Raw genomic sequence first — 11111 nt, forward strand, 5'->3', positions numbered from 1 at the left:
CTGTTGTTGTCTGAGTTGTTAATGTTAGCCATTCTGACAGGTGTGAGGTGGTATCTCATTGTGGTTTTGATTTGTATTTCCCTGATGATGAGTGATGTTGACCATTTTTTCATGTGTCTGTTTTCCATGTGGATGTCTTCTTTGCAGAAGTGTCTATTCATGTCTCTTGCCCATTTCTTCACTGGATTATTTGTATTTTGAGTGTTGAGTTTGATTAGTTCTTTATAGATTTTGGATACCAACCCTTTATCTGATATGTCATTTGCAAATAAATTCCATCAGTTGCCTTTTAGTTTTGCTGATTGTTTCCTTCACTGTGCAGAAGCATTTGATTTTGATGAGGTCCTAAAAGTTCATTTTTGCTTTTGTTTCCCTTCCCTCTGGAGACCTGTTGAGTGAGAATTACTGTGGTCAAGATCAAAGTGGTTTTTTCCTGCTTTGTCCTCGAGAATTTTGATGGCTTCCTGTCTTACATATAGGTCTTTCATCCATTTTGAGTTTTTGAGTATGATGTAAGAAAGTGGTCCAGGTTCATTCTTCCACATTTCGCTGTCCAGTTTTCCCAGCACCACTTGCTGAAGAGACTGTCTTTATTCGATTGGATATTCTTTCCTGCTTTGTCAAAGATTAGTTGGCCATATGTTTGTGGGTACATTTCTGGGTTCTCTGTTCTGTTCCATTGATCTGTGTGTCTATTTTTGTGCCAGTACCATACTGTCTTGATGATTACAGCTTTGTAATACAGCTTTAAATCCAGGATTGTGATGCCTCCCACTTTGTTTTTCTTTTTCAAGATCGCTTTGGCTATTCAGGATCTTTTCTGGTTCCACACAAATTTTAGGATTGTTTGTTCTAGCTCTGTGAAGAATGCTGGTGTTATTTTGATAGGGATTGCATTGAATATGTAGATTGCTTTGGGTGATATCAACATTTTAATAATATTTGTTCTACCTATCCAGGAGCATGAAATCCTTGTCCATTTTTTTGTGTCTTCTTGAATTTATTTCATAAGCTTTCTATAGTTTTCAGTATATAGATTTTTCACTTCCTTCATTAGATTTATTCCTAGCTATCTTATGGTTTTTGGTGCAATTGTAAATGGTATTGATTCCTTGATTTCACTTTTTGTTGATTCATTGTTGGTGTATAGGAATGCAACCAATTTCTGTGCATTGATTTTATATCTTGCTACTTTGCTGAATTCATGAATCAGTTCTGGCAGTTTTTTGGTGGAAACTTTTGGGTTTTCCATACAGAGTGTCATGTCATCTGTGAAGAGTGAAAGTTTGACCTCCTCCTGGCCTATTTTGATGCCTTTTATTTCTTTGTCTTGTCTGATTGCTGAGGCTAATACTTCCAATACTATATTGAATAACAGAGGCTAGAGTGGATATCCTTGTCTTTTTCTGACCTTAGGGAGAAAGCACTCAGCTTTTCCCCATTGAGAATGATATTATCATCGGTTCTTTCATACATGGCTTTTATGATCTGGAGGTATGATCCTTCTCTCTCTATTTTCTTGAGGGTTTTTATCAAGGAAAGCATTTTGTCAAATGCTTTCTCTGAAACTATTGAGAGGATCATGTGGTCCTTGTCCTTGCTTTTACTGATGTGATGAATCACATTCATTGTTTTGCAGATATTGAATCAGCCCTGCATCCCAGGTATAAACCCTCTTGGTCGTGGTGAATATTTTTTTTAATATATTGTTGGATTTGGTTGAATAACATCTTGTTGAGGATTTTTGCATCCATGTTCATCAGGGAAATTGGTATCTAATTCTCCTTTTTAGTGAGGTATTTGGTTTTGGAATCAAGGTAATGCTGGCTTCATAAAAAGTCTTTGGAAGTTTTCCTTCCACTTATATTTTTTGGAACAGCTTCAAGAGAATAGGTGTTAACTTTTCATTAAAACTTTGGTATAATTCCCTTGGAGAGCCATCTGTCCCTGGACTCTTGTTTTTATGGAGATTTTCTTTATTACTAATTCGATTTATTTACTGGTTTTGGCTCTGTTCAAATTTTCTCTTTTTCCTGTTTCAGTTTTGGTAGTTTATATGTTTCTAGTTTATATGTTTATATGTATATATGGTAATTTATATGTTTCTTTCCTTTTTCTTTTTGATCAAACTGGCTAGTGGTTTATCAATTTTGTTAATTCTTTCAAAGAACAAGCTTCTGGTTTCATTGGTCTGTTCTACTGTGGGTTTTTTTTTGTTGTTTTGTTTTGATAGCACTGATTTCTGCTCTAATCTTTACTATTTTCTGTATTTTGCCAATTTTATGTTTTATTTGCTGTTCTTTCTCCATCTCTTTAAGGTGTAAGATTAGGTTGTGTATCTGAGACCTTCCTTCCTTCCTTCTTTAGGAAAGCATGGATTGCTATATACTTTCCTCTCATGACCACCTTTGCTGTGTCCCAGAAGTTTTGGGCTGCATTGTTATCATTTTCATTGACTTCCATGTAATTTTTAATTTACTCCTTAACTTCTTGGTTAGTGCATTCACTCTTCAGTAGGATGTTCTTTAGTCTCCAAGTATTTGTTACATCTTCAAATTTTTTCTTGTGGTTGATACCTAGTTTCATAGTGTTGTGGTCTGAAAGTATGCACGGTATGATCTCGATCTTTTTTACTTGTTTAAGGCTGATTGTTGTTCCAGTATGTGATCTGTTGTGGAGAATGTTCCATATGCACTCGAGAAGAATGTGTATTCTGTTGCTTTAGAATGAAATGTTCTGAATATATCTGTTAAGTCCATCTGGTCCCGTGTGTCATTCAAAGTCATTTTTTCCTTGTTGATTTTCTGTTTAGATGATCTGTCCATTGATGTAAGTGGGGTGTGAATTCCCCTACTATTATGGTATTATTATCAATGAGTTCCTTTATGTTTGTGTTTAATTGATTTACATATTTGGGTGCTACCACATTTGATGCATAAGTGTTTACAATTGTTAGGTCTTCTTGGTGGATAGACCCATTGATTATGATATAATGTCCTTCTTCATTTCTTGTTACAGTCTTTATTTTAAAGTCTATATTGTCTGACATAAGTATGGATACTCTGGCTTTCTTTTGTTGGCCATTAGCATGATAGATATTTCTCCATCCCTTTACTTTCAATCAGAAGGTTTCTTTAGGTCTAAAGTGGGTCTCCTGTAAACAGCATATAGATGGATCTTGTTTTCTTATCCATTCTGTTAACCTATGTCTTTTGATTGGAGTATCTAGCCCATTGACATTTAGAGTACAGAAAGATATGAATTTATCACCATTATGTTTATTGTAGAGCTGGAGTTTCTGGTGGTGTTCTTTGGTCCTTTCTTGTATTTGTTGCTCTTGGTCTTTTTTTTGTCTTTTCTCCCCTCACAGAGCCCCCCCTTAAAATTTGTTGCAAGGTTGGTTTAGCGGTCACAATCTCCTTTAGTTTTTGTTTGTCTGAGAAACTTTTTATCTGCCCTTTAACTTTGAATAACAACCTTGCTGGGTAAAGAATTCTTGGCTGCATATTTTTCTGATTCAGTACATTGATTATATCCTGCCACTCCTTTCTGGCCGGCCAAGTTTCTGTGGATAGGTCTGCTTCAAACCTGATCTGTCTTCCCTTGTAGGTTAAGGGCTTTTTTTCCCCTTGCTGCTTTCATGATTCTTTCCTTGCCTGAGTATTTTGTGAATTTGACTCTGATATGCCTTGTTAATGTTCGGTTTTTGTTGAATCTAATGGGAGTCCTCTGTTCCTGGATTTTGATGTCTGTGTCTTTCCCCAGGTTAGGAAAGTTTTCTTCTATGATTTGCTCACATAACCTTTCTGTCACTTTTTCTCTCTCTTTCTCTTCTGGGACCCCTATGGTTCTGATGTTTTTCCTTTTTAATGAGTCAATGATTTCTCTAATTATTAAATCGTGCTCTTTTGCCTTAGTCTCCCTCTTTTTTTCTGCTTCATTATTTGCCATGTTTGTCCTGTATATCACTGATTCATTGCTCTGCATCATCCATCCTTGCTGCCGTGGCACTCATGTGAGATCACAGCTCAGTTATAGCGGTGAAAATGGCATCACCCAGCTACCCAGTCTCTAGTATCAGAACTCTGTTCTCCCCAATCAGCAATTGCACACCCGTTCTTTGTCTTCAGCTTCCATCTACTTCTTGCTTTTACACTGTCCATGACCAAGCCATCAGGTTGCCAAGCAGCACCTCCCTCTTGAGTTTTATCTCAGATGCAGCTGTGTTTCCTGAGCCCTCCTTTCTGAGACTGTGGCTTTGACACATTCTGACCCCCTGCAGGAGAGCATCACCGGACATTGGTCGGGTGCCAACTGCACCCAGGAACGTTTGTGAGACTGTGCTGCTGCCAATGCCCAGATACTGTGGCTGGGTGCCAGCTCGTCCCAGAAAAAAATCACGTGATCATGTAGCAGCAGTGTTTCAGGGATTATGGCAAATCACACACATCTCTGGTACCAGGCTTCACCTTTAATGTCCTCACTCCAACACCAGTGGGTGTGGCCATTGTCCAGGGTCTGCTGGGACCTTTACCCGTGGGGAGTCCACATGACTCTACCAAACGTCCTCCAAGCAGGGGATCTGCCGCTCCCCATGTGGCCCGTAGACCCCCTGGACTTCATTCTGCTCCTGGGGATTTACCATTCCCACCAGAGCATCACCATATATCGAGCTGTGGAGTTTCAGACTCTGCACTCCCGCTGTTTATAGAGTCTTAATGGAATTCATACCCTCGCCTTTCTCCTTTCTCCCTTTTTAGTTCAGACCCTGCAGCTGTTTCCACTTTTCCACTTTCTCTCCAGCTGCTTTTGGGGAGGGGTGTTTTTCCTGTACTCTCCCCTTTGTCTCCATCCTCTCCCTGCAAGCAAAAACAGCTCCCTGCCTTCCACAGCTTCTCTCTCCCCCACTTCACCTGTCCACATCATGTACCTGCTGAGTTCTGTGGTTCAGGTTGTGCAGGTTGTTGTGTTAATCCTCAGATCAGTTTCCTACTTGTACAGGATGGTTTATTGTTGATCTGGCTGTATTTCATGGATGCAAAATGCAAAAAGAACTTCCTTGATGTTCCTGCATCTTGGCTCCCCAACCCCCCCCCCCAGAGTGTCTGATTCTTGATTTCAGCTAATTTCCTGATCCCTGGTTTGTGAGACTGAACCTTACACTGGGATCCATGCTCACCATGCTTAAGATTCTCTCTCCCTTTGCCCCTCTCCCCTGCTTATATGTTCTCTCTCTCTCTCTCTAATTTTTTTTAACTTAAAGAAATAATTCCTGATAATAGGGAATTTCTGTCATTTAGATATTTGGTTTCTATATGCCTTAGAGATTTTTGTCTCTCATTTCCTAAATTACTGTATTCTTTTGTGTTTACTTGCTTTTTAATATTAAAACATTTAAATGTTTTAGTTCTTTTCAATGCATTTCATCTCTTAAATTGTGTAGAAAACCAAATATTCATTTATAAACCAAAGTTTCAAAAATACTAATTGTTAGTTAAAAATTTTTAATATATTAACTTTTTAAGTTACATAGAAACCAAAAAGTAGAGTTCCTAACTGTTGCTACAGTAATGACTCTTATAACTACCCATGTATTTATTTTGATTGAAATTTTATTTTTTCATGCTACTTCAAGTTAGTATGTGTGTCCTTTCATTTCACTATACAAGACTTCTTTGAGAATTTCTTGGAGAACAGGTCTAGTGGTAACAAAATCCTTCACCATTTATCTGTGAGTGTCTCATTTCTCTCTCACTTTTGAAAGACAGGTTTGGCAGATACAATTTTCTTGGTTAACAGTTTGTTTTCAGTTAACATTTTGAATATATTAGCTCACTACCTTCAAGCCTCCAAAGTATCTTAAAAATAATCTGCTGTTAATCTTATGGAAGATCTCTTGTATGTTATGTCACTTCTCTTGCTTTGCACCTTTTCTAACCAAACTGCTATCGACTAGAAGTCAATAAAATAAGTTTTGGAAAGACCACAAATGTATTTAGGTTAAACAGCATGTAACAATAATGGGTCAACCAGAAAATCAAAGAAGAAATGTATAAATACATGGAAACAATGCAAATGAAAACACAGTGATCCAAAACCTTTGGGATGCAGTAAAATGGTCCTAAGAGGGAAGTATATAGCAACACAGGCCTACATCAAGAGATAAAAAAAATCTCAAATAAACCACTGAATATTACACATAAAGGAACTAGATAAATAACAATAAATTAAGCCTAAGACCAGCAGAATGAAGGAAATACTAAAGATTAGAGCAGAAATAAATGATATAGAACCTAAAAAACAGTAGAACAGATCAATGAAACCAGGAGCTTGTTTTTTGAATAAAATTGATTAACCTTTTGACAGGTTTACCAAAAACAAAAGAGAAAGGACCCAAATAAATACATTCAAAAATGAAAGAGGAGAAATGACAACCAACACCACAGAAATGCAATTATACGAGAATATTAGGAAAAATTATATGCAAACAAACTGGACAACATGGAAGAAATAGACAAATTCCTACACACATATAAACTACCAAAACTGGAACAGGAATAAATAGAATAATTTAACAGGCTGATAACTGGCAAAATAATTGATTTAGTAATTAAAAACCTCCCAATAGGGACACGTGGGTGGCTCAGTTGGTTAAGTGTCCAACTCTTGATTTCATCTCAGCTCATGATCCCACAGTTGTTGAGATCGAGCCCTGTGTTGGTTTCTGCACTGTGAGCATGGCGCCTGCTTGGGATTCTTTCTCTCTCTCTGCCCCTCCCATGCACATTCTCTCTCTCTCTTTCTCTCTCTCTCTCTCTCTCTCTCTCAAAATAAATAAACATTAAACAAAACAAACAAAGCCTTCCAAAAAACAAAAGTCCAGGGCCAGATGGCTTCACAGGGGAATTCTACCAAACATTTACAGAGCAGATCATACCTATTCTTCTCAAAGTATTCCAAAAAATAGAAAAGGAAGGAAAACTTCAAAACTCATTCTATTAGTCTAGCATTACACTGACACCAAAAACAAAGACTCCACTAAAAAAGAGAATTACAGGCCAATATCCCTGATGAGCATGGATGCAAAAATTCTCAACAAAATACTAGCAAACCAAATCCAACAATACACTAAAAAAATCATTCACCATGATCAATTGTGGCTTATTCCTGAGATGGAAGGGTGGTTTACTATTCACAAGTCAACCTAATACATCACATTAATAAAAGAAAGGATAGGGGCACCTGGGTGGCTCAGTCGGTTAAGCCTCTGACTTTGGCTCAGGTCATGATCTCACAGTTTGTGAGTTCAAGCCCCACATCAGGCTCTGTGCTGACAGCTTAGAGCCTGAAGCCTGTTTCAGATTCTGCATCTCCCTCTCTCCCTCTCCTTCCCCCACCCATACTCTCTCTGTCTCTCAAAAAAAGAATAAATGTTAAAAGGTTTTTAAAAAAGAAAGGATAAGAGCCTTATGATCATTTTATTAGATGCAGGAAAAAAAAACATTTGACAAAGTACAACATACATTACTGATAAAAACCTTCACAAAAGTAAGCTTGGAAGGAACATACCTCAACATAATAAAGGCCACCTATGAAAAATACACAGCTAATCTGATACTCAATGGGGAAAAAACAGCTTTCCCTGTAAGGTCAGGAACAAGACAGGGAAGTTCACTCTCACCACTGTTACTTAACATTTTATTGGAAGTTCTATCCACAGAAATCAACCAATAGAAATTAAAGCATCAAAATCAGAATGGAAGAAGTATAAATCACACTATTTACAGGAGACATGATACTATATATAGAAAATGTGAAGGATTTCACTGCTAGAACTGATAAATGACTTCAGTCACATAATACAAAACTAAAGTACAGAACTCTGTTGCCTTTCCATACACCAATAATAAAGCAGCAGAAAGAGAAACTAAGGAAACAATCCCACTTACAATTGCCTTCAAAATAGTACAATATATAAGAATAGATTTAACCAAAGATGCAAATGACCTATACTCCGAAAACCATTATATATTGATGACAGAAACTGAAGACGACACAAAGAAATGGAAAAACATTCCATACTCATGGATTAGAAGAACAAATATTGTTATATCTATACCAATCATAGCAATTTACATATTTAATGCAATCCCTATCAAAATATCTTCAGCATTTTTCACAGAGCTAGAACAACAACAACAACAAAATTTGTATGGGACCATAAAAGACCCTACATAGCCAAAGCAACCTTGAAAAAAAAAGCAAAGCTGGAGGCATCATAATCCCCTTCCTCAAGTTGTGTTACAAAGCTGTAATGATCAAAACAATATGGTACTGCCACAAAAATAGACACGTAGATCAATAGGACAGTAGAGAAACTCACAAAATGAACCTACAACTATGTGGTCAATTAATCTTCCACTAAGCAGTAAATAATATCCAATGTGAAAAAACCAGTTGCTTCAGCAAATAATGCTGGAAAAACTGGACAGCAACATGCCAAAGAATGAAACTGGACCACTTTCTTACAACATAAACGAAAATAAATTCAAAATTAATTAAAGACCTAAATTATAAACTTGAAGCCATGAAAGTCTTAGAGTAGAACACAGGCAGCAACAAATTGGCATCTATCATGGCAACCTCTTATTAGATATGTCTGCTGAAGCAAGGAAAACAGAAGCAAAAATAAACTTCTGCAACTCCATCAAGATAAAAACCTTCTTCACACTGAAGGAAACAATCAACAAAACTAAAAGGTTACCTACAGAATGGGAGAAGATATTTTCAAATCACATATCTGATAAAGGGTTAGTATCAAATCTATAAAGATTTTATCAAACTCAACACCCAAAGCACAAAAAATCTAGTTAATAAATGGAAAGAAGACATGAATAGATATTTTCCAAAAGAAGACATACAGATAGCTAACAGACACATGACACATCACTCATCATCAGGTAAATACAAATCAGAACCACAATGAGATACCGCCTCACACCTTTCAGAATGCCTAAAATTAACAATGCAAGAACCTACAGGTATTCGAGTGCCTGCAGAGAAAGGGAGACCCTCTTGCACTGTTAGTAGGAATGCAAACTCATGCAGCCACTCTGGAGAGCAGTGTGGAGATTATTCTTCAAAAAGTTAAAAATATAACTACCCCTATGATCCAGCAACTACACTACTAGGTATTTACCCAAAGGATATAAAAATAAAGATTAAAATGGGCCCATGAACCTCGATGATTATAGCAGCATTATCAACAATAGCCAAGCTATGGAATGAACCCAAATGTCCATCAACATATAATGAAATATTACTCAGCCATCAAAAAGAATAAAACCTTGCCATTTTCAATGACGTGGATGGAGCTTAAGTGTATGATGCTAAGTGAAATAAGTCAGAGAAACACAAATACCATATGATTTCACTCATATGTGGAATTTAAAAAACAAAACAGATGAATATATGGTGGGAGTTGAGAGAGAGAAACCACAAGAGACTCTTAAAGGTAGAAAACAAACTGCGGATTGATGGAGGGAGGTGGGTGAGGGATAGTCTAGATGCATGATGGGTATTAAGGAGGGCACTTACTATGATGAGCACTGGGTGTTGTATGTATATGATGGATCACTGAATTCTACTCCTGAAATCAACACTGCACTGTATGTTGGCTAGAATTTAAATAAAATTTTGAAAAATAAGAAATCTTCTGCACAGCGTAGTGTAGGAAAAAACAAAACTAAAAGGCCACCTATGGAATGGGAGAAGGTATTTTCCACGGAAATCTTTAGTAAAAGGCGAAAGATTTATACGATCTGATGAGAAACCAGAGTATATTGGGAGAAGGTATTTTCAAATGACATATTGGATAAAGGGTTACTATCCAAAATATATAAAGAATTTATGAAACTCAACACTCAAAAGATAAAAAATCCAATTCAAAAAATGGACAGAAGACATGAATAGACATTTTCCCCAAGAATACATTCATATGGCTAACAGACACATGAAAAGATGCTCAACATCAATTATCTTCAGGGAAAGAGAAGTCAAAACCACAATGAGATGTCATCTCACACCTGCCAGAATGACTAAAATCCACAACATAAGAAACAAGTGTTGGCAAGGATGTTGAGAAAAAGGAAACCTCTTACACTATTGGTGGGAATGCAAACTTGTGCAGTCACTCTGGAAAACAGTATGGAATTTCCTCAAAAAGTTAAAAATAGAACTATCCTACAATCCAGCAATTTCACGACCATGTATTTACCTTAAAATGCTAATTTAAACAGATACACACACCCCAAAATTTACCGCAGTATTATCACAGTAGCCAAATTATGGAAAGAGCCCAAGTGGCCATGGACCGATGAATGGATAAAGAAGATGTGGTATATTTGTACAATGGAATATTAGATGTAAAAAAGAATGAAATCTTACCATTTGGCAATATCATGGATAGAGCTAGAGTCTATCATGTCAAGTGAAATAAGTCAGAGAAAGACAAATTACCATATGATTTCACTCATATGTGGAGTTTAAGAAACAAAACAAGCATAGGGGAAAAAATGGAGAGGCTGGGAAACCAAGAAACAGACTCTTAACCATAGAGAACAAACTATGGCTACCAGAGGGAAGGTGGATGGAATTATGGGTAAAATACGTGATGGGTATTAAGACGTTCTCTTGCTGTAATGAGCACCAGGTGCTGTATGGAAGTGTTAAATCACTATATTGTCCACCTGAAACTAATATTACATTGTATATTAACATTTAACTAACTGATATTTTTAAAAACCATTCAAAAATTCCCTTTGGCTTTTGAAAGTTCTTTTTTTAATGTTTTATGTGTTTTTGAGAGCGAGCAGGGGAGGTGCAAAGAGGAAGGGAGCAGATGATCTGTAGTGGGCTCCACATTGACAGAAGAGAGCCTGATGTGGAGGTCAAACTCACAAACCATAAGGTCACAACCTGAGCCAAAGTCAGATAACCAACTGAGCCACCCAGGCGCCCCGGAGAATTTGTTTACAATGTGTGTCAGTGTGGGTCTCTGAGTTCATCTTACTTGGAGTTCATTGATGTTCTTGAATGTTTATATTCATGCA

General features: G+C 36.9%; 1 non-coding gene across 1 annotated transcript; it reads right to left on the bottom strand.

Moving 5' to 3' along the window:
- Positions 1-9725: 9725 nt before the first annotated feature.
- On the bottom strand, positions 9726-9841 carry LOC113597510 (U5 spliceosomal RNA). Its single transcript, XR_003418277.1, has one exon. It is a non-coding gene; the product is annotated as a U5 spliceosomal RNA (small nuclear RNA).
- Positions 9842-11111: the final 1270 nt, after the last annotated feature.

This window comes from Acinonyx jubatus, chromosome X, assembly GCF_027475565.1.
Source record: "Acinonyx jubatus isolate Ajub_Pintada_27869175 chromosome X, VMU_Ajub_asm_v1.0, whole genome shotgun sequence".
Classification (NCBI taxonomy): Eukaryota; Metazoa; Chordata; class Mammalia; order Carnivora; family Felidae; genus Acinonyx; species Acinonyx jubatus.